The sequence below is a fragment of the Salmo salar genome, chromosome 10 (genome assembly GCF_965601325.2).
Source record: "Salmo salar chromosome 10, fSalSal1, whole genome shotgun sequence".
NCBI lineage: Eukaryota > Metazoa > Chordata > Actinopteri > Salmoniformes > Salmonidae > Salmo > Salmo salar.
This window is the reverse complement of record NC_138300.1, coordinates 74,527,069-74,554,537: the sequence shown is the minus strand read 5'-3', so window position 1 is coordinate 74,554,537 and position 27,469 is coordinate 74,527,069. Positions and strand designations below refer to the sequence as shown.

The 27,469-nt window shown below is 39.7% G+C and overlaps 1 protein-coding gene across 1 annotated transcript in view; it reads right to left on the bottom strand.

Moving 5' to 3' along the window:
* Nucleotides 1–27,174, bottom strand: part of znf609a (zinc finger protein 609a) — a 198,748-nt gene extending 171,574 nt beyond the window's left edge. Inside the window, exon 1 of the mRNA XM_014123959.3 lies at nt 26,735–27,174. The gene's annotated coding sequence lies outside the window, so the exon portion shown is untranslated. The remainder of the gene's footprint in view (nt 1–26,734) is intronic.
* Between the last annotated feature and the right edge of the window lie 295 nt (nt 27,175–27,469).

Genomic DNA, 27,469 nt, shown 5'->3' with positions numbered 1-27,469 from the left:
GCAGGGTTCAGCAGGCAGTCAGGAGAAGGAGTAGAAGAACACTTTCAATTAATTCCCCAGGAGCTGAGGAGTACAGCCAGCCTTCAAAATGCAACTCTATTTAAAAGGCTTAAAACAGAGATAAATGAGTGGGTGGAGGAGAAAAACAAATAAGTCCTCCAGTTATGCTCAGAGAGTGACAGTAAGGCAGACACTCAATATTGTAGAATTTGTAGACTGGTATACCAAGGCAAGCAGAGTCATGAGTGCTCTTAATTTCCTAGCATTACCAGCGATGGGTAAAGAAGTGTCCATCATGGATGGCTTTAATAGTTGAACCAGAAGTATCAGACAGACCTCACATATTTTTTTTTATATTTTGAGTCACTTGCACAGTAGTACCATTATGCTTTCAGAAAGGACTCTTAAAGCTCTCCTAGGCCACTCTAGAAGGTTCTGTTAGGGACACTGAATAGATTGAAACACAAAGCTTCATTAGGGGCCAATTTATTCAAAGGGTGTTCTTACCAGTCCCCTGAGGATGAACACAATCATTATGTGATTGTTCCGTGAGCTCAAGACCACTTGTTTGGTAAATTATTTCAAAATGTGTAGCCAAATGGAAGTCCCGTGCTAGCCGACAAGCGATTCACCCCCACCTATTCCTGACTATGAAAGCCTACTGGTTTTGTCAAGAGTTGTGTTATGCAAAGGTATGTTGCAAGCAGGGATCTACACACATTTTTTCCACTAGTGATTTGGTCGCACCAATTAAAAAAAAAAAAATTGATAATGACCTGGCCTGTGTCCCATAATGTGCCTGCATTCCATACAGAACCAGGCTAGTAATGATTAGGCATCTTTTAAATTAGCGTGTTCTTACATTGATTTGGATAGATTTAGGCCTACTGCAACAGCAAAGAAAAGAGACTTAAAATAAAGTTATATTTATTGCAGATTTCAAAGTGCCATGTGTTATTTTCTGCGAAATCCTCTAAAGGGCAGAATAAATTTAAAAAACGCAGCATTTTTTTTTTTAATAAAGCGGGGTGAATGAGTGCGATTTCCCCCAGCTTTTTCAGATTTTCACTCTCAAAATAACTATTTTTTTGCTGAAAAAACCCAACAAAATGGGATGTTCTAAGTCCACAACAATGCTTAAACCACATCAGGGGACCATTTTTGAGGTCTGCGAAATCTTGATTTGTTTTGTTCACCCTTTAATTCCGGTGACCAGCCAGACAGTAGTGTGTTTCTGTAGCGCACTTGTGATAGAGTTTACAAAACAAATTGCTACTGGATTGATGCACAATAATTATGATTCTGCCAGGTAGGCATAGGCTACTTTGTAGTTACCTTTGAAATGCTTTCCTTCTACCCAAAAACGGTTAGGCTACCATTAGTATCGCTAATGGATACACAAAGTGGTATACACTGCACACAGCAGGGCTCAACATTCAGGTAAATTTGCCAGTGGCACACCGGGCCGGTGCCAAATTAAAGCTACTGGCCTGAATGGAACAAAATACTGGCCGGGTCAAGATCTGACAGGAAAGTGAATGATGCATTCATAATTTCAATAGCAGGTGATTTTATCTTTCATTTGCGGGCTGAGCAAGTAGCCTACAACAAGGGCCATACAGACATTGGCAAGTAAAATTCAAGGACTTTCAATGACTTTTTCAAGCACTTAATTGTAATTTTCAAGGACCTACATTATATATTTAATTGTTGTAATAGCCTATAGGAAAAAAACTCCCCCCAGAATGTATGCATTACCACCAAGAATAATAATTGTTTTTGTATAGGCCTACCCAATGGAATTGTGCATCCAAATTAGTTTTACATTCTAAAATGTCAGAATAATGTGGGCATTGCCTGACTAAATTAGACAGCATGCTCCCACCCCAAACATAGTAATGAAATCTGTCCATGAGGTAGCTAGTATGTCTTGCCATTTGAAATGTTGAAGAGTTATTGAGGGGTTATTGTATCATGTTTTAAAAACGAGAAAGCAACCAAAAACAGGGTTCCCTTAATTACGGAACACTTTGTACGGAAAACCAAGTTGAAGACAAAATTCAATGTTGACTTGCTCAAAATAACAGCACATGGTTTTACTGCAGGAAACGCAACACCCCTCAATTGAAATGGCGGGAAACAAACAAAAGCGGCTACATCTTTCATAATTTTGGGGGGCAAAAATGAAATCATGACATAATTATACTGGAGCAGTAGAACTTCTAAATCAGTTACCATAACTTCAAGACTTTTCAAATACCTAGTTTGCATACCCATTCTTGCCTTAGAATTTACCGGTAGATATCATAAATTGGAACATATTTCAAACCGTTTTCTTACCCCCACCGCTGTTGGTCTTCGGTGAGCTGCTCCACGCAACAACCAGCTGTTTGAGAGCTGCAAGCTCTCTCTGCCCAACATATTATCTATAGGCTATGTGTGTGCAGCGTGCGTGTGATAAATAATCAGCATAATGAACGAACAGCTTTCCATCAGTTTTTTTATTAAAAAAATTACAAGGGTTTGTGTGAGACGAGTAACTCCCATTGGCCACACAGCTCTCCAAAGTGTGCACAGTACCTAAGTAATTTCAATTCACTTTTGACTCAAAGGAACAGTCTTCAACTAAAAGGTGTTTTTTTTTTTTCTCTCCTAGCTGTGCGTTGAGGAACTAGAGCAAGCACTATAGTTTTGTTTGAAATGCCCAGCATCCCCGCCATCACACAATTATTGCTGTTTTACGCAATCCAAAAACGGCCCATTATAAATCGCAATCTAGGTAAGGCGGGCATCGTTTGAACGCTTGTTCTATTGCCAACATGATTAGCTAAGTTATAAAATTTGACTTTACAGTGTTAGGCTTTCACAGGGCAATTACTAGAACGTTCGGAATTTTATGCACATAGATAGGAGTAGGGTCGGGTGATATACAGTACACCTGGGTATTTCGAAATACCCTGTACATTTACCTTGCATCAGATATGGGGATTCCTTAGTACTCTGGTAAGTGACGCTTTAGTTTTTTTTACATACCACCCAACCCGAGAAAAGAGTCATGTGTGCCTTTAGGTGCGTGTTTTCGTGGCAAATTTCTTCACAATAGACAACAATAGGCTCATTCTGTTCAGAACAACCCATGGTATGACACCATGTCATCTTGTAACTAACTGTACATTAAACATACTGATCACAAACATTGACACTGTATATGACATGAGTTTTATGATATGGAAATGTGAAGTGCACATTTGGATTCACGGGTGCTTGGCTTGCTTGTATGACATCAAAGCAGTATTATAATCCTCACCGTAGGGCTCTAGACAAACTTTTTCCACTGGTGGCATCAACTTTTTCAGTTGATGGCACCATCAAATTATTTGGTCGCATCTACCATTAACTTCACAATATCATCTTTACATTGATTGTTTGGAGAGAAAAAAATAAAACCTTTCCTCGATCTCAAAAAGAGTGTTATTGTTAGTGATTTTGAACAGTACCTCTACAGTTATAGGGCCCTATAAAATCAGCTTTATCTTTTGGTAGAATCCGTTTTCCATGTTTTATTTTTTTAGGTTTGAGTTTTCCAATTTTTTCAGGTTCACTCAAAAACATGTTCTTATAGAAAAACGACAAAAAAATGTGATGCTCTACGTCCACAACCATGCTTAACAATATAACTGATAAAGCAGTTATTTTGACTGCTCAGTAATTTTTTTTTTTTTTTTTTTTACATAAAACCCCCCCCCCCCCCCCCCCCCGTCCTTGGCTTTTCCTAATTATGTCGGTGTTCAAATCATAATATCAACAGAATTGGAGTTATAACCAATTTAAGGAGGGCATGTCATTTTTTAAATGGTTTTCCCCCGTTGCACCTCCTCCCAACAGTAGGGTCTGCGGCGCTCCTTCTGACAGTTGAAAGTGCAGTGCCCAGCTGATAATTACCCCGATAATTGCCTCAAAACTGAACCTAAACTATACTGACACTAATTTCACACATATAACAGATGAGATAAATTAAGTAAAGTATGATGGGGAGAAAGGGGTGAACGGAGGAGTTGATTCGTGAGGGAAAGCGAACGATGCATAATTATGTAATCACCAATTGTGAATGAAGAACAGGGCAGGCCATTCTATTGTATTGGTATATTCTAATTATAATCTCAAAATCGTATGTACCATATATCAATCCACCTAATCCAAACAGTTTTATCAGTCTACTCTGGCCTACTTGAAGTAGGCGGAACAGTGAAAGCGTGCGTAATTATAATGCTGAACGGATTTCAACATCTGGGAAAAGCAGGTGAGCAAGCAGCAGGTGAGCAAGTGTCCGAATGTGGTGATGAGGCTTGTGGAACCTTCAATTGGCAAGGGGAGAAATGTCACCATGGACAATTTCTTCACTGTCATTGGCCGGCACCATGAACAAAGTGAGACGGAAGCTCCCTCCCTCTGCGCAAAATAAGGCACCTGCACAGCCGTTGTACTCCACAATGGTGCTGAAGAATGATACGAAGACAGGTAAACAATAAAAGAGAAAAACAGAGACTATTGCGCACTACAACCAAACAAAACTATGTCAAAGTGCGTCAAGCAAGTGCAGGTTAAAGATGTGTCAACTGTTAGGACAAGGGATAACAGCTACATTAAATCCAACTGATAGTGTTGTGTGAAGATGCATACAATGTAAGCACGAGCTGACAATAATTGACTCTTTTTGACTGATGTCATAGCAACACATTTAATTATAATGCCGTTATTGCTTTTGTGCTGATTTGTATTACTTATCAAGGCCACTCGGCACTTATAATGATGTTTAGGCTACTGATGTTTTTATCATTTGAATGTCTTGCTGACTGTGCATCTTGGTTGGGGGGGGGGTATTGATTTTATTAAGTCATTATAAAAAATAAAAAACTGTTACCGTGTTCCAACACATGCTTTCTGTTTCATAGTTGTAACAAAGGCACTCCACGAATAAAATGTATTGAATACTTGAATGTGCTTTTGTTTTTACATATAGCCTACAGTAACAAACTAATGAAAATGCTAGTGTTATTTGAAATAAATAATAAAATAAAAATCATATTGTAATGCCTTTATAAACACAACCAAATGATTGTTTTTGTGATAGCATTTAGGAAATGTATTTGTTAGAATGTTGCAGTCAGAATGACTTCTCATTAGCTTGAAGAGGGGTCTCTCGAGGCCCAGAGGTTCTAGTGTTAAACCACATCAGGAGAACATTTTTGAGGTCTGGGAACAATAAAAAAATTAAAAAAACTGGGGAGGGTGTAGTTGCCTTTAAATTCAAGGAGGCACCTATCAAGAGACCGTTGTTTGGCTTGCAGTGTTTTTGTACTGTACAATGTACAGTGTAGGCTACATGTGACTGCAGAGTTACAAAACAAATGCCCTGCGATTGATACAAATCAGCCCTATGGAACTCCTAATCATGGCCGGAAGTGATACAGCCTGAAATCGAACCAGCAACTGTAGTGACACCTCTTGCACTGAGATGCAGTGCCTTAGACCTAAGGCTGTTTTCACAAAGTCCTCTTTAAAGTGAACTCTGAGGTAAAATAAAAGGCTAAATAACTCTGTTCTCTTTGTATTCACACTTGAATTTACCACAGGTGGACTCCAAACAAGTTGTAGAAACATCTCAAAGATGATCAATGGAAACAGGATGCACCTGAGCTCAATTTTGAGTCTCATAGCAAAGGGTCTGAATACTTATATAAATAAGTTATTTCTGTTATTTTTTTTTTTTTTAACTACTGTTTTTGCTTTGTCATTATGGGGTATTGTGTGTAAGCCTGATGAGTGAAAAAATTGATTTAATCAATTTTAGAATAAGACTAACGTAACAAAATGTGGAAAAGGGGAAGGGGTCTGAATACTTTCCGAATGCAATGTAGTCTACTGTCCCTTTAGGAGCTAGAACTGATTTTGTACCATATGTTGTGATTCTCACACTATGTGATTCTCACACTATTCAAACCCCACAATGGAATAAACAGCTTATGAAGCTCTCTTAGCCTATAGATCACATATTGCAAACAAATAATCTGAACTAAAACCTCCACGCATGTTTTGGAATTTCTGTGCATCCTTTACAATCGCTAATCAATATCCAAAAAGAGTACACGTTTTTCCGTGAACCTGCACATTATCATCTTTTCTATTTTGTGGCACCAATTTGACGGTTTATGGCAGGGAAAACAATGTCGCAGTAGTCTAGTATGTGGTAAGGGAATAATGACAAGCGGACCTGGGGAGCATTGGTTTCACATTGCCCTAAAAAAGGGAACTGGACAGCGGAATTCAAGTGAACCGAACTCAGGGTGTTTTCACATATAGTCCTCTTTAAAAGAAGCACTCTCAGTCAGTGAACACTGGGGTGAACAAAAAGCAAAAAGTCAGGTCTCTTTGTATTCACGCTGCCCTAGCCTTTGAATCAGGACTCAGCTCTCTTGCAGGTTCACTTCAAAATGTTTGTGGTCTGAGTTGTCTTTGCATCCACATTGCCATGTTTAGAAAAGAACCAAGATCTTTTTCCAACATTTATTCAATGCACTCTGGGTAAATACATACACACTGCAGGACAAGCCATACTATCAGAACCGGTTATTGGACAGCCAGGGATGTCACGACATACATTTTGAAAGCTAATAGTTAGCATTTTGTTACAAAATAAGACATTAATTATAAATCAAATATAATATTTACATGTAAAAAAAATAAAAATGAAACAGGATAAATGGCAGATTAAATAATGCTTTAATTATATTCAAAATTGTACCGCCAACCTGCACATCATCTTTTTTTAGTTTATGGCTACAGCAGGGGAAACGGTGTTAGAGTAGCTTATAGTGCTTGGTGTGGAAATAATGATAACAACCTGGAGAGCAGTGTTCACATTGCACTAAAAAAGGGAAACGAATCACAGACTCCTGAGATGTCTCAGTTCGGGTTTGTGTCGGGACTCTTTTGGAGGGGTACGAGTCCCTTTGGCGTGTTCACACTGCACAAACAATTAAGCCAACTACAAAAATTGGCTGAAAGGGAACAAGTGTGAAAACACCCTGAAACACAGAAAGAACACACAACTATGTGTTCATTTGGCATTGCAGCATCTCTTTAGTCTTCTAAATGACTAATCTAAAGCCTGGTAAGAACAAAATTAACAATAATGCTATTTCAAATGTGTGCGATGTATAATCTTACCATAACCTTTTAATACACATAAGAAACCAGACTGAAATAGACCTAGCTTAAATCATGAATGAACGCACAGGCCTAGCCAAATGAATAATGACACAGAAGGCCGACGCGTCCTATAGGCTACTGCTGAACAGGCTCACTTTTCTTTCTGGCTCAGATATTACATCAAAATGTCACCGCCTTGCACACGTCATAACACATGATTTGTTCTACATCATGCAGAACACATCAGAAATCATGTCATAATTATGACTCAGCTTTATATCCGCTTTAGGAATGCTTTATGAACTGTTACACTTAATGGGCATCGTGAACCTTCTGAGTTGGGTTTAAGTTTTGGCTCGCTTTAAGTACTACCTCAGCTCTTGCCCTTTCTGGGATCTCAGGCAGTCCCCTTGAGCACATAAATCCTATCTTGTTTGATGGCTCATTCCAGTGCAACTGATCTTCTGTGAAGGTATACTGTCAGTAGCAGTTTAGTCTTCAGTACCAATGACATGTAGAGGCACGACACTTAATACATTCCTGATTATGTCCTTCTCGCTCTACGTCCGTGTAGGGGCGTAGCATGGGGTTAAAAAGAGCCATGTTCAAATCAACAACATCAAAATTATTCAATTTGTGACCAAGACAGAACATACCATTTGGTAAATGTATCAGAAGGGAAACCGTTAGGGGACTAGCATTATACTATCCTTTTTAAGCCCTAGTTAAACCTTATTTGGCCTACTTAATCAATTGACACATCCAAAAATGAATCCATCAATTAGCCGCAAGAATTTTCTAGGTAAGGACTAGGCCTAGATAGAAAACCTTGTAGTCCTGAGACAGGACTGAAAATTCCCATAATTCGATGACTTGACGTCTCACTTCCCAACAACACTTCCCCTTTGTAGGCCTATGGCTGTGTGACAGCCTATAGTACACAAAATACCAATTTTAAACGGTCCATATTATTGAAAATCTCTTGAAAAGTATTGATTATTGTCTCGTTCTTTTTATTGGTGAGAAAAGGTTTTGGAGCTGGGAGGCCATGGAGGTATTGAGCTGCAAAACTGCTGGCGCACCTCAACCTTTTTTATAACCCACATAGACCTAATGCTTCTTTGAGCGTAAACTTCTATCAAAGTTAAATGGCAAATACAATAAAATGGTGAGCCCCATACAATAAAATGGTGAGCCCCATACAATAAAATGGTGAGCCCCATACAATAAAATAAACCACAGTCCATTAGCATACAATGTAATGCACGGCTGTCATAACAAGTAGAGAACTTTTATTGCTGTTAGCGTTAGGCAAGGCCTACATTCTGTCATGCAACCACCGTTTTAAAATCTCTGTTCAATGGGGAAGTCCTGTGGGAAATGGAAAGAGGCTTGCTTTTTGTTCAAGTCATTGTAAATGAAAGCTTCACAAATAGCATTGTTTATCCTCAATCCTAGGTTGTATAGGAATTGCCAGTCTGATTGCATGCACTTGATGATTTCTCAACTAGGTTTGCGGTGAGAAAATGTGTCACGCCATGGGAATGCCAGTTTCTAGGCTTTTTAAAAGTGTCAACAACTCCTTCCAGTATGCTGCTTTGCAAATCATCTGGAAATCCACTACCACCAATTGATTGCATATCAGCCTACATATCCTAGTCACTTCAATAAGCCTTCATCTAGGCTTTCTCAAGAGCCTTTTTCCTTTCTGTAGCCTACTCCAACAGAGGCTTAGAGAAAAAGAGTATGTAGAATTTAGGCTGCACCCCACTCTCCAGTTCAGCTCTGCAGTGGAAACAACTTAGTCTTTCAAATAAGGTCTTCTCAAAAAGGCCTTTGTGGGCATTGGCAATTGAAATGCTAGTCTGATTACACAGATATGTATCCTTCTCATTCTAAATTCAATTTGCTGTGACTAATGGATTGGAGATACACAAGCCTGGGGTTGCTTTTTTCAGAGCCGTTTTCTACCTCAGGTAACCCAAAGGGGAAAGGATATCTGGTACAATCTTCTTGCCTCGTTCAGAGCCAGTCAGGGAATTGTTTTTGACAAGAGAACAGAGAATTTCAGAGCTAAGAACACCAGGGCTTAGCAGGGAAATGTGGGTAGCAGAAGCCCTTATGGACCACACTAAAACTTTGAGCTGACAGGCAGATCTCAGATAACAAAACCAGAGACAAAAGGAGGCTCAGCACTGGCCCGCCATTCCAAAACGTTAGTGGCTTGTTCTTTGGTCTCCCTCTCAGAATGGAGGCCAACAGATATGCAGTGATATTGGGTAATTTCAGTTTCCTTGTTCCTCTGACAACAAATCTCCTCTTACAGAGGCCACTTGGGTCTTAGCCAAGAGGCAGCATGTCAAAAGGAGTGACTTAGCAGACCTTCATCTTAACATCACCTCAGGCATCAGAGGCCTTGTTTTGCTCGACTTGAGTGATTTAATCAGATCATAGGCCTCAACTCAAATAAATGAGGTCATGAACTGTCACAATAATAACAGAACATGATAACAGCATAATGTAGCCCATCATATGTCTGGTGACACATCAAGATTTAATCTCCAAGGCCCAATGTTGGTCATGATATTTTTACTTATGCAATCAATCAATGTTGCATGCAATGGTCATGGCCTAGCCACATGAAAATGCATGCATTAAGGATTTTTCAGACTGGATATGAGTCAGGAGGTAGGCTGGGAATTGCCAGGGACCTCACGATATGACATTATCACAACACTTAGGTCCTGAAGCAATATTGATTGCAATTCTCACGACTCTCACGATTCTATATGTATTGCGATTCGATAATGCAATTTTATAGCAATTTGATATCCCAAACAGATTGCTCACTATATGTCTGCTGCCGAGAGACAAGAGAGAGCATGAGAAAGAGTTTTGATCAGTCAGGGAAATAAATGTGTTGAAAACATGTTGGCTCACTATTTAAAAAGAAGATGTACAAGCTATAGGATGAAAAATACTGGCGTTTTGGCACAGGTACAGCCGACTAGCGCTAGTTAACGCTACCTACAGTATAAATTAATAAAAATACAATTATACAAATCGATACTTGGATTCAAATATCGATATATATCATCCAAAAATAATATTGCAATATGTAACTGTATACATGTTTCCCCCATTGCTATCTGGGAGGTGAACAAACATTAGGCTATGCAAAAAAAAATGCACCAAATTATTTTTCAATCTTCAACATAGAAATGCTACCAAAAACTATTTACTGAAACTTGTTACAAATGGAGTCACTCATGATTCATCAAACGATATTTACTTTAAGTACGTTAAGCATATGTTTTCATTTCAGTCTCCTCCAGCCCCACTAACCGGAGCTAATTGTATAATTTTCCCCCTATTAATAATGTAAAATTAACATCTGTACAGAAAGACTCACGTGAAGGCCAAATTACAGAGAAGGAACTTCTTGATGCAATTAAAGCCTTTAAGGCTGGGAAAACTTCAGGGCTGGATGGCATACCAGTGGAAGTATACTAAACTTTTTTTGATATACTCAAAGGAACTTTATTAGCATGTTTTAACCACTCCTAAATAAATGGTAGATTATCGGACAACAAGGTGGTCTGATTTCATTATTACTGAAACAGGATCCAAGTGGTATATATAAAGATCCAGTCCATAAAAAAAAATTGGAGGCCTCTAACACTTCAGTGTTGTGATGCTAAAATTCTAGCTAAATGCTTAGCGCATAGAATTAAAAAGGTTTTGTCAGATATTATTTATTCTAATCAGACAGGTTTTTTTTACATGGACGATACATTGGCGATAATATAAGACAAGTACTGGAAACAATAGAACACTATGAAATATTGTAGAAACCAGGCTGGTTTTCATAGCTGACTTTGAAAAGGCGTTTGATAAAGTACGACTGGAGTTTATATATAAATGCCTGGAATATTTCAATTTTGGAGAATCTCTTATAAAATGTATTAAAGTTATCTATAGAAACCTTAGGTGTAAAATAGTAAATAGCTACATCTGAGAAAGAATAGAACAAGGTTGTCCACAATCAGCATATCTATTTATTATTGCCATCGAAATGTTAGCTGTTAAAATTATATCCAACAATAATATTTAGGGATTAGAAATCCAGGGCTTAAAAACAAAAAGTGTCATTGTACGCTGATGATACATGTTTTCTTTTAAATCCACACTTAGAATCCCTCCACGGCCTCAGAGGATCTAGATACTTTTACTAACCTCTCTGGATTGAAACCAAATTACGTGTACTATATTACATCACAAAAAAAATACATCATTTACATTACCGTGTAGTTTACCAATAAAATGGTCTGACGGGGATGTGGACATACTCGGTATACGTATCCCGAAAGAAAGAAATGATCTCACTCCAATACATTTTTTATTTAGTGTTAGCAAAAATAGATAAGAACTTGCTACCATGGAAAGGAAAATACCTGTCTATTTGTGGAAAAATCACCCTGATTAACTCTTTAGTCATATCACAGTTTACCCATTTGCTTATGGTTTTGCCTACACCCAGTGACCAGTTTTGGTAATTATATGAGCAAAAATATAATAATTTTATTTGGAATGGCAAGCCAGACAAAATTAAAAGGGCCTATTTATATAATGAATATGAATTTGGAGTGCAGAAATTAATGAAATATTAAAGCATTAGACCTATCACTAAAGGCATCAGTCATACAAAAGTTATCCTAAAATTCGAAATGGTTCTCTAGTAAATTGGCCTTTTTCCCTTTATACAGATTACAACCGCACAATTGTTGTTATTTGAAAAAGGAATCTCAAAAATATCAGTCATTTTTAAACAAGCCATAGAAAGTTGGTTGCAATTTCAGTTTAATCCACCTGAAAAGACAGAACAAATAATACAACAAATATTGTGGTTAAACAAAAAAAATATGAATTGATTAAAAAAACTTTTTCGATAACATTTTTTTTTTAAAGAATAATCTTTGTAAATGATATCATAAATAGGATTGGTGGAGTTATGTCACACACGCAGCAAACACAGACATGTGGAAATGTCTGCTCTACCCAAAATTACAACCAACTAATTGCAGCATTACCGCAAAAATTGAAGAGGCAAGTGGAAGGGGGGGGGGGGGGGGGTAAAAGACAAAAGAATTGTTAAATTGTGATCAATATAAATATACCAGTTTCATTTAAGGACAAAAAATGTACACCCATGCCATATAAATTGCAAAATAGTTGGGTAGAGATTTTTTATGTACCGATTCCATGGCACATGGTTTATCAATTGACACACAAAACAATGCCGCATTCAAAACGTAGAATTTTTCTATTTAAATTATACAAAATTCTTGCAACCAATAGAATGTTATGTATATGGGGGATACAATCTTCCCAACTCTGCAGATTTTGCTGCATCATTAGGCAGAGTCATTAGATCATTTATTTTGCTACTGTCCATATGTAGCTCGTTTTTGGTCATAGGTCCAGGAATGGCTGAAAAACTGCAACATTTACCTAGAGCTAACAATGCAGATAGTAATACCGGGTGATTTGAAAAATCAGTCAATCGAGCAATAAAATAATATGTATTTTAGCAAAAAAGTCTTTCATTTACAATCTGTAGAAACTATGAGAATAGAAAGGTTCAGTACTTTTGCGAAGCATCACAGCACAGTTGAAAAATATATGGCAAATAGAAATCCAATACGGATGGTATTAAGAGATCAATGGGAGGGGTTGAAAGGAGCTGAAGGGTGGGACTAATAACAACAAGATAACAAAATGTAAAACTTACGAGGTCTGTAAAATGTATATAGGTTCAGAACGTTAGTGAAATAGCACAGTTACAAATATGGCAAATAGAAATCAAACTGGACGGACATCAGAAAGAGGACTAAAAATAAACAAAATGTAACTATTGTAAAATAGATTGTGTCTGTAAAATGTATATAGTATGTATATGCTGGAAGTAGAAGCCTAAGTTGTATTGTTTAATAGTTTACTCCAATTGGGGGAGGGGTGCTAGCGTTTGCGGGGAATAATAAATAAATAAATATAAATATATATATATATATATATATATATATATATATATATATATATATATATATATATATATATATATATATACACACACACACACATACATACATATATATACATACATACATACATACATACATATATATATATATACACATATATGTATAGTTGAAGTCGGAAGTTTACATACACTTAGGTTGGAGTCATTAAAACTCGTTTTTCAACCACTCCACAAATGTCTTGTTAACCTGTTAGGGCTAGGGGGCAGTATTTGCACGGCCGGATAAAAAAACGTACCCGATTTAATCTGGTTACTACTCCTGCCCAGTAACTAGAATATGCATATAATTGTTTGATTTGGATAGAAAACACCCTAAAGTTTCTAAAACTGTTTGAATGGTGTCTGTGAGTATAACAGAACTCATATGGCAGTCAAAACCCTGAGACAAATCCTGACAGGAAACTGAAATCTGATGTGTGGATATCACTTCAAACATTTGCCATTGAAACGCACAGGGGCTTGTGATTCATTTAGCACTTCCTATGGCTTCCACTAGATGTCCCCAGTCTCTACTATCAAAATTGACTGAAAGAGAGGATGTTTACCTTGGTCATAGGGGATGGGCCATTACCATTGTGACGTCGGCGCCCATGGGTACTCTCCCATTTCGAAACGTTTTGAAAGACAATGCAACCGTCCCAATGGAATATTATTGAAGCCCTGGTTGAAAAAGCCCCTAAAGATTTATGTTATACAAGGTTTGACATGTTTGAACGAACTTAAATATATTTTTTTTGCTCATTCCTGACGACAAGTCAGACGCACACGGTACATTTTCACTAGCCTTCGGAGCGCGCTAACACTATTGGGACATAAATTATAAACTTTTTTGAACAAAACTACATTTGTTATGGACCTGGGATTCCTAGAAGTGCCTTCTGATAAAGATAATCAAAGGTAAGGGATTATTTACAATAGTATTTTTGATGGTTGATCGTTCCAAGATGGCTCCAACATTTATAGCCTAGACTTTTTTTCTGGGCATACCACGTCGTTTATTGCAAAGTGTGATTTCCCAGTAAAGTTATTTTTAAATCTGGCAAAGAGATGGCATTCAAGACATGTTAATAAGTCTTTGAATGACAATATTACATTTTAACAATGTTTTCAAATAGTAATTTTGTAAATTGTAGCGCTGATCATCGGAAGCATTTGAGGGAAAAGATTTTCTGAACGTCATGCAAGCAAGCGTCCCACTGGCCCAGACAGGTTAACAAACTATAGTTTTGGCAAGTCGGTTAGGACATCTACTTTGTGCATGACACAAAGAATTTTTCCAACAATTATTTGCAGACAGAATATTTCACTTATAATTCACTGTATCACAATTCCAGTGGGTCAGAAGTTTACATACACTCAGCTGACAGTGCCTTAAAACAGCTTGGAAAATTCCAGAAAATGATGTCATGGCTTTAGAAGCTTCTGATGTGGATGCATTTCAAGGCCTACCTTCAAACTCAGTCCCTCTTTGCTTGACATCATGGGAAAACCAAAAGAAATCAGCCAAGACCTCAGAAAAAAAGTTTGTAGACCTCCACAAGTCTGGTTCATACATACAATTTCCAAACACCTGAAGGTACCACGTTCCTCTGTACACATAATAGTATGCCAGTATAAACACCATGGGACCACGCAACCGTCATACCGCTCAGGAAGGAGATGCGTTCTGTCTCCTAGAGATGAACGTACTTTGGTGCAAAAAGTGCAAATCAATCCCAGAATAGCAGCAAAGGACCTTGTGAAGATGCTGGAGGAAACAGGTACAAAAGTATCTATATCCACAGTAAAACGAGTCCGATATCGACATAACCTGAAAGGCCGCTCAGCAAGGAAAAAGCCACTGCTCCTAAACTGCCACAAAAAAAGCCAGACTACAGTTTGCAACTGCACATGGGGACAAAGGTCATACATTTTGGAGAAATGTCCTCTGGTCTGATGAAACAAAAATAGAACTGTTTGGCCATAATGACCATTGTTATGTTTGGAGGAAAAAGGGGGAGGCTTGCAAGCCTAAGAACACCATCCCAACCGTGAAGCACAGGGGGTGGCAGCATCATGTTGTGGGGGTGCTTTGCTGCAGGAAGGACTGGTGTACTTCACAAAATAGATGGCATCATGAGGCAGGAAAATGATGTGGATTTATTGAAGAAACATCTCAAGACATCAGTCACGAAGTTAAAGCTTGGTTGCAAATGCATACTTCCAAAAGTTGTGGCAAAATGGTTTAAGGACAACAAAGTCAAGGTACTGGAGTGGCCATCACAAAACCCTGACCTCAATCCTATAGAAAATGTGTGGGCAGAACTGAAAAAGCTGGAGCGAGCAAGGAGGCCTACAAACCTGAGTCAGTTACACCAGCTGTCAGGAGGATTCGGCCAAAATTCACCCAACTTATTGTGGGAAGCTTGTGGAAGGCTACCCGAAACGTTTGACCCAAGTTAAACAATGTAAAGGCAATGCTACCAAATACTAATTGAATGTATGTAAATGTCTGACCCACTGGGAATGTGATGAAAGAAATAAAAGCTGAAATAAATAATTATCTCGTATTATACTGACATTTCACATTCTTAAAATAAAGTGGTGATCCTACCTGACCTAAGACAGGGAATGTTTACTAGGATTAAATGTCAGGAATTGTGAAAAACTGAGTTTAAATGTATTTGGCTAAAGTGTATGTAAACTTTGACTTCAACTGTATGTATGTAAGTAAATATATATTTACGCAGAAAATATATGGGGGATTGGAAATGATGCAGAAAATTACATTATAATTTATTTGTATGAAAAATATACAAATATTAGGCTATGTTCATGAATTATTGTGCTGTTGCAATGGTTTCATTTCTAAGTGAGAAGTGTTTAGGCCCTTTGACAAAGATCATCATAAACAAGAGGAAAAAGAGTGAAAACATGATGTACTTTCATAAATGTCTTGAATTCAAAGTGTCTCTGAAATGGTTTTCAAACAACAGCAAGGCGAGGAGTCTAGGGAAATAGGCTACTCCTACATTACTTTGAGATCTATTCAGCTTAGGGCCTACATCTAGGTATAAGCCTAAGGGTCGCGGTTCGCCCTCTGAGAATAAAGACTGCTTTCACTTTGAGGATAGATACGGTGGAGAATACATTTCGACAATGACAGAAATGGCCCTAAAGGACTTAAGTTACTCTCTTTTCACTGATGATCTCTGACTACAACAAATAAGTTAATGTCCATGTCCAAGAATAATAATGAGGAAATTGTTTAGAACTCAATACCTACACGTGTGGGCCCTCATACCTACACGTGTGGGCTTTTTATTCTCGATTCAAACAGGATTGCAAACTCACAGCAACATCTCAACAATGAGAGGTGTGAGTGGGCGGTATCGCACTTCACGGTAAACAAATAGACAAGTCGCCTAGTAAGCAAACATCTGCCTTTCCCTTCAACTCCACTTAGCACAGATGATCCAGGAGTTAAGTTGACATACATCAGTTCAAAGACAACTGCCTTTGGAAGTTTTCATTTTTTAACAATGAAACAGAGCTAGTCTGGTCTTGATCTGCCACTGCAAGCACTTCAGCATAACAATGTTTTAAAGGTCATTATGGTGATGTTATTTTGCATCAACAAAATATGCTTTATGCCACTTAATTCAAACATTGTTTGACTTGGGAAATAACAAATTGCAACATGAAGAACCAATGAAGTTTTTCTCAAACCTTTACAATAACTTTATTGATTTGTTTGTCTGCTGTGGATGTCAACTAGGCTGAATGGATTCTCTACACATATGTAGTTAAAAACAAATGTAATAGCCAAGAATTACCAGCTCAGAGATATAACATGGTGACCATAACCAACCCATTTGTGTTTGTAGTTCATTGAACTGCTGCAGGGAGAATGAAAGAGTGCGCCAAGAGAGCAAACAAAACATTTCACTTTTATACAGTAATATGTCATTTAGCAGACTTATCCAAAGCGACTTACAGTCACATGTGCATATATTTTACATACGGGTGGTCCCAGGAATCGAACCCACTATTGTGGCATGGCAAGCGCCATGCTCTACCAACTGAGCTACATAGGACCACAAGTAGACAATACTCAGTGATGTGTATTCATGGATGCCAGGCTTCCCCCAAAAGAAATTACCAAGAAAAACAGAAAAATATTTGTCTCTGTATATGTAGCCCATCCATCTGATCAAAAAGAGTATGACATTGTTGTCCGCCCGTAGCATTAAATGAAAAGGAAGACAGCGAGCATTTGGCCTCCCTTGATAAAAAAATATAAAAAATAAATAGCCAATCAGCATTGAGCTAAACTGAGTTAGCTCAACTGCGAATGGTCCTGGAGCAACAATTAAAAAAGAGTCAACGGAAGCCAGTTTGGATTTGGCTTCACACCAATCGCATCAAAAGCAAAACATAATTGACATAATTGCATCCCGTTGTGTGGTTGTCCTCTGGTGGATAGCTTCTATTTTTTTTAAACATACAATCTACCTGCAGTGAAGCCACTCAACATTTACATTACACTCAGTCATCTAGCAGACACTCCGATCCAGAGCGACCTACAAGAGCAACCAGAGCACAGACAGATCTCCCACCAAGTTAAATCGGGGACCCGAACCAGCGACCTCTAGGCCACCGGCCCAAGCTTCCAACCATCCAGACCCCTTTATTGTCATTATGTTGATTTTATTTATATTTATATATATATATCTGCTCAAAAAAATAAAGGGAACACTTAAACAACACATCCTAGATCTGAATGAAATAAATAATCTTATGAAATACTTTTTTCTTTACATAGTTGAATGTGCTGACAACAAAATCACACAACAATTATTAATGGAAATCCAATTTATCAACCCATGGAGGTCTGGATTTGGAGTCACACTCAAAATTAAAGTGGAAAACCACACTACAGGCTGATCCAACTTTGATGTAATGTCCTTAAAACAAGTCAAAATGAGGCTCAGTAGTGTGTGTGGCCTCCACGTGCCTGTATGACCTCCCTACAACGCCTGGGCATGCTCCTGATGAGGTGGCGGATGGTCTCCTGAGGGATCTCCTCCCAGACCTGGACTAAAGCATCCGCCAACTCCTGGACAGTCTGTGGTGCAACGTGGCGTTGGTGGATGGAGCGAGACATGATGTGCTCAATTGGATTCAGGTCTGGGGAACGGGCGGGCCAGTCCATAGCATCAATGCCTTCCTCTTGTAGGAACTGCTGATACACTCCAGCCACATGAGGTCTAGCATTGTCTTGCATTAGGAGGAACCCAGGGCCAACCGCACCAGCATATGGTTTCACAAGGGGTCTGAGGATCTCATCTCGGTACCTAATGGCAGTCAGGCTACCTCTGGCGAGCACATGGAGGGCTGTGCGCCCCCCAAAGAAATGCCACCCCACACCATGACTGACCCACCGCCAAACCGGTCATGCTGGAGGATGTTGCAGGCAGCAGAACGTTCTCCACGGCATCTCCAGACTCTGTCACGTCTGTCACGTGCTCAGTGTGAACCTGCTTTCATCTGTGAAGAGCACAGGGCGCCAGTGGCGAATTTGCCAATCTTGGTGTTCTCTGGCAAATGCCAAACGTCCGGCACGGTGTTGGGCTGTAAGCACAACCCCCACCTGTGGACGTCGGGCCCTCATACCACCCTCATGGAGTCTGTTTCTGACCTTTTGAGCAGACACATGCACATTTGTGGCCTGCTGGAGGTCATTTTGCAGGGCTCTGGCAGTGCTTCTCCTGCTCCTCCTTGCACAAAGGCGGAGGTAGCGGTCCTGCTGCTGGGTTGTTGCCCTCCTACGGCCTCCTCCACGTCTCCTGATGTACTGGCCTGTCTCCTGGTAGCGCCTCCATGCTCTGGACACTACGCTGACAGACACAGCAAACCTTCTTGCCACAGCTCGCATTAATGTGCCATCCTGGATGAGCTGCACTACCTGAGCCACTTGTGTGGGTTGTAGACTCCGTCTCATGCTACCACTAGAGTGAAAGCACCGCCAGCATTCAAAAGTGACCAAAACATCAGCCAGGAAGCATAGGAACTGAGAAGTGGTCTGTTGTCCCCACCTGCAGAACCACTCCTTTATTGGGGGGTGTCTTGCTAATTGCCTATAATTTCCACCTGTTGTCTATTCCATTTGCACAACAGCATGTGAAATTTATTGTCAATCAGTGTTGCTTCCTAAGTGGACAGTTTGATTTCACAGAAGTGGGATTGACTTGGAGTTACATTGTGTTGTTTAAGTGTTCCCTTTATTTTTTTGAGCAGTGTATATATATAAATAAATCAACATAATGACAAAGCAAATGTATTAAAAATAAAAACATAAATACCTTACTTACATAAGTATTCAGACCTTTTGCTATGGGACTCGAAATTGAGTTCAGGTGCATCCTGTTTCCATTGATCATCATTGAGATGTTTCTACAACTTGGAGTCCACCTGTGGTTAATTAAATTGATTGGACATGATTTGGATAGGCACACACCTGTATATTTAAGCTCTGCATTGCTTGTTTGAAAAATAGATACTTTGAACAAGATATAATTTTCAATTAATCAAAAATGAAAAATGGCAATCTGCACAAAGGTCATTTTTAAACAAGGGATATGTTTTTCTTAGTAATCTACTTGAGAACCATTTAGGGTTCAAGTAAAACTTTTCAATAAGTGAAGCTTTTAGAGAGAGGTTTAGTGCTTTTATGTTTAATAATGTCAGCCCACCTAGTTCATATTCATTATATAGATAGGCATGCTTTATCTTGTCTGGTTTATCATCCCAGATAAAGTTAAATATATTTTTCTCATATGATTTGAAAAAACAAAATCATCAGGAGCAGGCAGCGCCATTAGTTAGAGAGTAAACTGAGATATGACTAAGGAGTTAAATCAGTGTAATGTTTCCATAAATTGACCGGTATTTACCTCTCCATGGTTGCAGAATCTTGTCTATTTTTACTAGTTTTTACTGAAATTCACTGTGGTGAGCTCATTTATATCTTTTGTGATATGAATACCAAGTATGTCTACTTTGACATCAGCCCATTTTATAGGTAAACCGCAATGTAATATAAAAGGTGTATTTTAAAGATCGAATACGTAATATGAAGATCCAATACGTAATATGGTACACTTATCATAATAAGGTTTTGGTCCAGCGGCCAGAAAAGTTATCTAGGTCTTCAATGAGACATTGCAGGGATCTAGCGTAATATAAAACTTGAGTCATCGGTGAACATAAACACCTTTGTTTTTAAGCCTTGGATTTCTAATCCTCTAATGTTGCTATTTGATCTGATTTTAATAACTATAATTTCGATGGCCATAACAAATAGATATGGTGACAGCGGACACCCTTGTTTGACCCCTCTTGATGGAGCTTTGAGTATATCAAAAAAGGCTTGATATGCCTCCACGCCATCAAGCCATTGTAAGATGGCGCCGAAGAGGGAGGCAGACGTTTTATGTGTCCCCAACCTGTTGTGTTTTTATGTTTGTTTATTTGCATTGTTGGTAACTTATTTTTGTACTTATTTTGTACATAAATCTGCCGCTACCGTCTCTTATAACCGAAAATAACTGCTGGACATCAGGACTGTGATTACTCACCATGGACTAGCAGAATCCTTTTATTCCCTTTCACGACTCTAACGAGCCCGAAGCGAAGGATACACTGCTTTCTCAGGAACAGGCACATATCCCCGCGATTTGCTTGAAGAGGCGGCGGAGAAAAAGGGGCCAAAGGGCAGGCTGCATTCAGAAAATTCGAGGGCGATCGAATAAACCCCCACTTCCTTCCATTCTGCTAGCAAACGTGCAATCTTAGGAGAATAACATTATGAGCTACGCGGAAGATTAAACTACCAACGGGACATTAAAAACTGTAACATCTTATGCTTCACGGAGTCGTGGCTGAACGACGACACTACCAACATACAGCTGGCTGGTTACAAGCTATACCAGCAGGATAGAACAGCAGCATCTGGTAAGACAAGGGTCTGCGGACTATGTATTTTTGTAAATAACAGCTGGTGCACGATATCGAAGGAAGTCTCAAGCTATTGCTCGCCTGAAGTAGAGCATCTCATGATAAGCTGTAGACCACACTATCTACCTAGAGAGTTTACATCTGTATTTTTCGTAGCTGTTTACATACCACCAGAGTCAGAGGCTGGCACTAAGACAGCATTGAGTGAGTCATATTCCGCCATAAGCAAACAAGAAAACGCTCAACCAGAGACGGCGCTCCTAGTAGCTGGGAACTTTAATGCAGGGAAACTTACATTTCTATCAGCATGTTAAATGTGCAACCAGAGGGAAAAAAAACTGGACCACCTATACTCCACACACAGAGACGCATACAAAGCTCTCCCTCACTCTCCATTTGGAAAATCTGACCATAATTCTATCCTCCGGATTCCAGCTTACAAGCCAAAATTAAAGCAGGAAGCACCAATGACTAGATCAATAAATAAGTGGTCAGATGAAGCAGACGCTAAACTACAGGACTGGTTTTCTAGCACAGACTGGAATACGTTCAGGTATTCCTCGGATTGCATTGAGGAGTACACCACATCAGTCATTGGCTTCATCAATAAGTGCATCGATGACGTCGTCCCCACAGTGACCGTACGTACATACCCCAACCAGAAGCCATGGATTACAGGCAGCATCCACACTGAGCTAAAGGTAAGAGCTGCTTCTTTAAAGGAGCGGGACTCTAACCCAGAATCTTATAAGAAATCCCGCTATGCCCTTCGACGAACCATCAAACAGGCAAAGAATCAATACTGGACAAAGATCGAATCGTACTACACCGGCTCTGACGCTCGTCGGATGTGGCAGGGCTTGCAAACCATTACAGACTACAAAGGGAAGCACAGCCGAGAGCTGACCAGTGACTCGAGCCTACCAGATGAGCTAAACAACTTCTATGCTCGTTTTGAGGCAAATAACACTGAAACATGCATGAGAGCACCAGCTGTTCCGGAAGACTGTGTGATCATGCTCTCCGCAGCTGACGAGAGTAAGACCTTTAAACAGGTCAACATTCACAAGGCCGCATAGACAAACAGATTACCAGGACGTGAACAGTGAGCAAGCGCTGACCAACTGGCAAGTGTCTTCACTGACATTTTCAACCTCTCCCTGTTTGAGTCTGTAATACCAACATGTTATAAGCAGACCGCCATATTGCCTGTGCCAAAGAACACCAAGGTAACTTGCCTAAATGACTACCGACCCGTACCACTCACAGCTAAAGCCATGAAATGCTTTAAAAGGCTGGTCATGGGTCACATCAACACCATTATCCCAGAAACCCTAGACCCACTCCAATTTGCATACCGCCCCAACAGATCCACAGATGATGCAATCTCTATTGCACTTCACACTGCCCTTTCGCACCTGGACAAAAGGAACACCTATTTGAGAATGCTATTCATTGATTACAGCTCGGGTTTCAACACCATAGTGCCCTCAAAGCTTATCACTAACCTAAGGACCCTGGGACTCAACACCTCCCTCCGCAACTGGATCCTGGACTTCATGACGGGCCGCCCCCAGGTGGTAAGGGTAGGTAACAACATATCCGCCACGCTGATCCTGAACCCAGGGGTGCATGCTCAGTCCCCTCCGGTACTCCCTGTTCACTCATGACTGCACGGCCAGGCACGACGCCAAGACCATCATTAAGTTTGCTGATGACACAACAGTGGTAGGCCTGATCACCGACAACGATGAGACAGCCTATAGGGAAGAGGTCAGAGACCTGGCCACGTGGTGCCAGGTCAACAACCTCTCCCTCAACGTGATCAAGACAAAGGAGATGATTGTGGACTACAGGAAAAAAAAGAGGACCGAGCACACCCCCATTCTCATCGACGGGGCAGCAGTGGAACAGGTTGAGAGCTTCAAGTTCCTTGGTGTCCACATCACCAACAAACTAACATGGTCCAAGCACACCAAGACAGTCGTGAAAAGGGCACGACAAAACCTATTCCCCCTCAGGAGACTGAAAAGATTTGGCATGGGTCCTCAGATCCTCAAAAGGTTCTACAGCTGCACCATCGAGAGCATCCTGACGGGTTGCATCACTGCCTGGTACGGCAACTGCTCAGCCTCTGACTGCAAAACACTACAGAGGGTGGCGCGAACAGCCCAGTACATCACTGGGGCCAAGCTTCCTGCCATTCAGGACCTCTATACCAGGCAGTGTCAGTGGAAGGCCCTGAAAATTGTCCAAGACTCCAGCCACCCTAGTCATAGACTGTTCTCTCTGCTACCGCACGGCAAGCGGTACCGGAGCGCCAAGTCTAGGTCCAAGAGGCTTCTAAACAGCTTCAACCCCCAAGGCATAAGACTCCTGAACATCTAATCAAATGGCTACCCAGACTATTTGCATTGCCCCCCCACCTCAACTAACCGGTGCCATCGCACATTGACTCTGTACCGGTATCCCCCTGTATATAGTCTCGCTATTGTTGTTTTACTGCTGCTCTTAAATTACTTGTTACTTTTCTCTTATTCTTGTCCATATTCTTTGGAACAGCATTGGTTGGGGGCTCGCAAGTAAGCATTTCACTGTTGTATTCGGTGTATGTGACTAATAAAATTGGATTTTCCAGACTGAAAGGATTTAATAGCCTCAAAGTTATTCCTCTGTAATTTGGCCTTCGCACTGATCTTTTTGTGCATTTGTTAACTTTTTGTTTATTATTATTATGAAATAACAATAGAGTTCCTGCAAATTATTTTAGATAGCATTCCTGTGTTGAAGATTCAGGAAGAAATGAGTATTTTTATCCATATTCCATCCAGTTTGCTTAATTATTTTGTAATATATTACATTAGATTGTTGTGCCAATGCCACACATGTTAGAAAATTGAGTCAGGATATTATGTGTGTAGTAGATCGGAGTAGGTTGATGCGTGTGATTTAGTGAAAGTTTAGTGTCTGGGTAAGAGTAAATAAATAATAACCCAGCCAATTTGCATGGTTGAGTGTCTGTGTGTAACATGAAGGGAGTGTAGTCTTAATATTCAGGATGATAATTGTAATCCATATTGTATCAACATCATAGTTGCATTAAACATCATTTTCATAGAAAAACACAACCCAGTATTTCCATAGTAATTGAGGTTTCACATGATTATGAAACCGAGATCCCGTACAAGCTGTTATTATTCCCCAACATCCCTGTTCTGCCATCTTCCTATTGCTTGTTGGAAACATAGATAAACATGTAGACCAAGATACATAAAAACATATTGAATTATAGTAAGTTCTCGACAGTAGAGAGAGAAGAGAGATCAATTCTGTATGTTTGTATGCGTGAGTGTAATTGAGTGTGTGAGTGTCTGGTGGATAGCTAGCTAGTTAAATTGTTCCCTTTCCTAAATTAGCCATGGATGGATATGGGGACTTGGACTTGTGGTTTTACTTAATTCTCCGTGTTGGTCAAAGATTATAACGGCGATTCTGATCCAACCATAAATTCAGACTTTGTGCCCCTCCAACATGTAGCTAGATGTAGTATGCTAATGTTAACTAGCCGGCTCATTATTGCCCATGACAGGAAGTTAGGCTAGCGAGCAAGCATTTTAACCAGGTAGCCTAGGACAACAAAAACTAAAAGTGTGTACTGTATGAGAGTCATAGACCATTTCGTCAACATGAAAGAGAGGAAGATGGCATTGGCGTTTCTCTACAAGTAGTCTACATGTTTTTTTCTACTTGAATGAAAACACGCACACATAGAAATCAGAACCATGGACAGCCACATCATATTTCGCTTATGTTGATTGGACTAAATCGTTTTTGGTAGCTTTTAGTTGTCACTGTATTAGACTAAGCATAGGTGATTTGATTGTGTTGAAGTTGAAATGGTGCTGAAATAGTGGAGGCAGCTCCTGTTTTTTTTTTTTGCGACAACTGTGGTTCTAAATCAATCGCTGTTTAGGAGTCTGAAAATGTCTGAGACATTAACTTACTTAACCATGCTGTAGAGTTCATATAACTGAGATATATAAACATTTTGTGGACTTAGAGCAACATCTGTCTGGTTATGTTTTTTGATGAAATAAATAAAGGTGTGGTTTAATTTTTTCTGCCACTGTGTCTTCTTATTGTCTTGGCCTTAGACCTATATATATATATATATATATATATATCATGGTGGCAAGGCATATGAACTAACAGATTCTAGAGCAAACAACACAATTACCACAACACATAGGTTGTAATATGGCATTTTTTCCCCTGGCTTGGCTTCCCCAGTGATTTTACCCACGCACCGCTATACTGTAACAATCCAGGGGAGACGGTGAGTGCCACGAACCCGAGCGGCCGTGGCCAATGGTAAAAAAAACAGCCATATTATTGGGGGTACAGTCATTGGTCACTCTTATCAATGTCTGCTTCGTTACACTACCCCCACCATACGGGAAATGCGTCTATGAGTGTGGCTCAAACTCAGGACAGCAAATCTGCAACCATAAGCACTGCTACAAGGAAACGAGTTCCCTTGGGAGAGCCAGGATTGTAACAATAACCAGATTGCCTTGCATTGTTATCACAAAAATATAGCGTTGAATAAAATGTGATGGTTGATTGCGATTTCACCACGCCTCTTGACTTGAGTCATCCAATCAAATATAGAGAAGTCTGAAGGCGACTAAAAGGAACACATTAAGTAGTCTAGGAACCCACTTACCCTGGCCTTTCTAGCGTCAGGTAGCATGGCTGTCCAGGCAAATACTGTGACATATGCTCTCGCACACTGCATATCATTAAGTTCTTTGCAAAAGGCTGAGCCAACCTACTAAAAGCACACACTAGCTTGGTTTATGATAACCCTGTTAGCCAACTAATGTTGGATAGCAATATCATCAAGTCACTTCCTAGGGAAACAGGACAAGTGTACAAGCATTGGCATAGAATAACCATACTAGCAAATTGAAAGGAATAGCTATATATGCTGCTAATGTTAACAATTAACGTTACTCTTTAAAACGGCTTGTTAAATGGCTAAGATGAAAATAGGTGGCGGTTAAACATTATTCCCTAAAATGCACACATTGCATTAGGGCATTTCATAAACGTCTACTTCTTAGGATAATTTGTTAGCTATGGCTAACCTTAGCGAATACCATTTTAGGACAAGAGCCGAATAACTCATGGGTGCTTGTGTTGAAATAGCTGCTCCTCCTGGGTCTTCAGACAAAGAGGGGTTCGCCAAAGCAATGCATGAAAGCAGTTGTTAGCCAGATAAGCTAACTGTTAGCTAGCTAGCGCCCTTTCCAGGTTAGCATTAGCTAAGGAAGCTAGCTCGCGCGCTAGTTACGTCCCGCGTTTCTAAAGTAACGTTATAGAAAACATTCCTACACTAGTATAAACGTAATGTTGTTAACTTACCCCACTTGCCAACACCAATCCAACGAATGTTTATGTACACTCCATAGATCCTGATAGTAAAGGTAAAACCACTTTGATGACCCCCAACGTGCTAAAATTCACAGACAAATCAATCAACGCGCTCCCAAGAAATCCCAACAGCAGAGAAAAGGAAATGCCAATTCACTGGACTGCAGCCATCATCACACGTTGAGATCCTGTTAAAAATTGAAATATACCGGTTACGATGGGCATTTCAAATTAAGTTTCAAGCCTGGTTGGAAATATAGCACATCCTTTCTGTAGTCCGAATTGTAAATTCCGATATTCCGGTGGTTTCCACTAGTTTTATTACTGGACTTGATTTCGCTGAATCTCTAATATCTTAATGGCTGTTTATCTTTCAATGCTGAGGGGAGCGAATACAATGTAACCAACAAGCAGAACGAGTCATTTGCAAATTCAGGAATAAGGTCCTTGTGGACTGAACCGCTAGGGGAGGTTCACGACTAGCTGAGAAGAACCGGAACTGGAGTTTAAAGGGGATTGGGGGATGTTGGTGAATGGATCTCCAATGCCTAGGATAATTTGATTATTGGCATGACAGGAACAATATGGTTATATATATGGTAAATACGTGGCAGCAAAAAGAGACACAGCTACATTAGTGATATTTGGCTGTCAAAATGCACACGTGTATTTTGTGCTTGATATGAGATAACAAGGCAACTCTACTAAAGATTTAGTTGAAATACA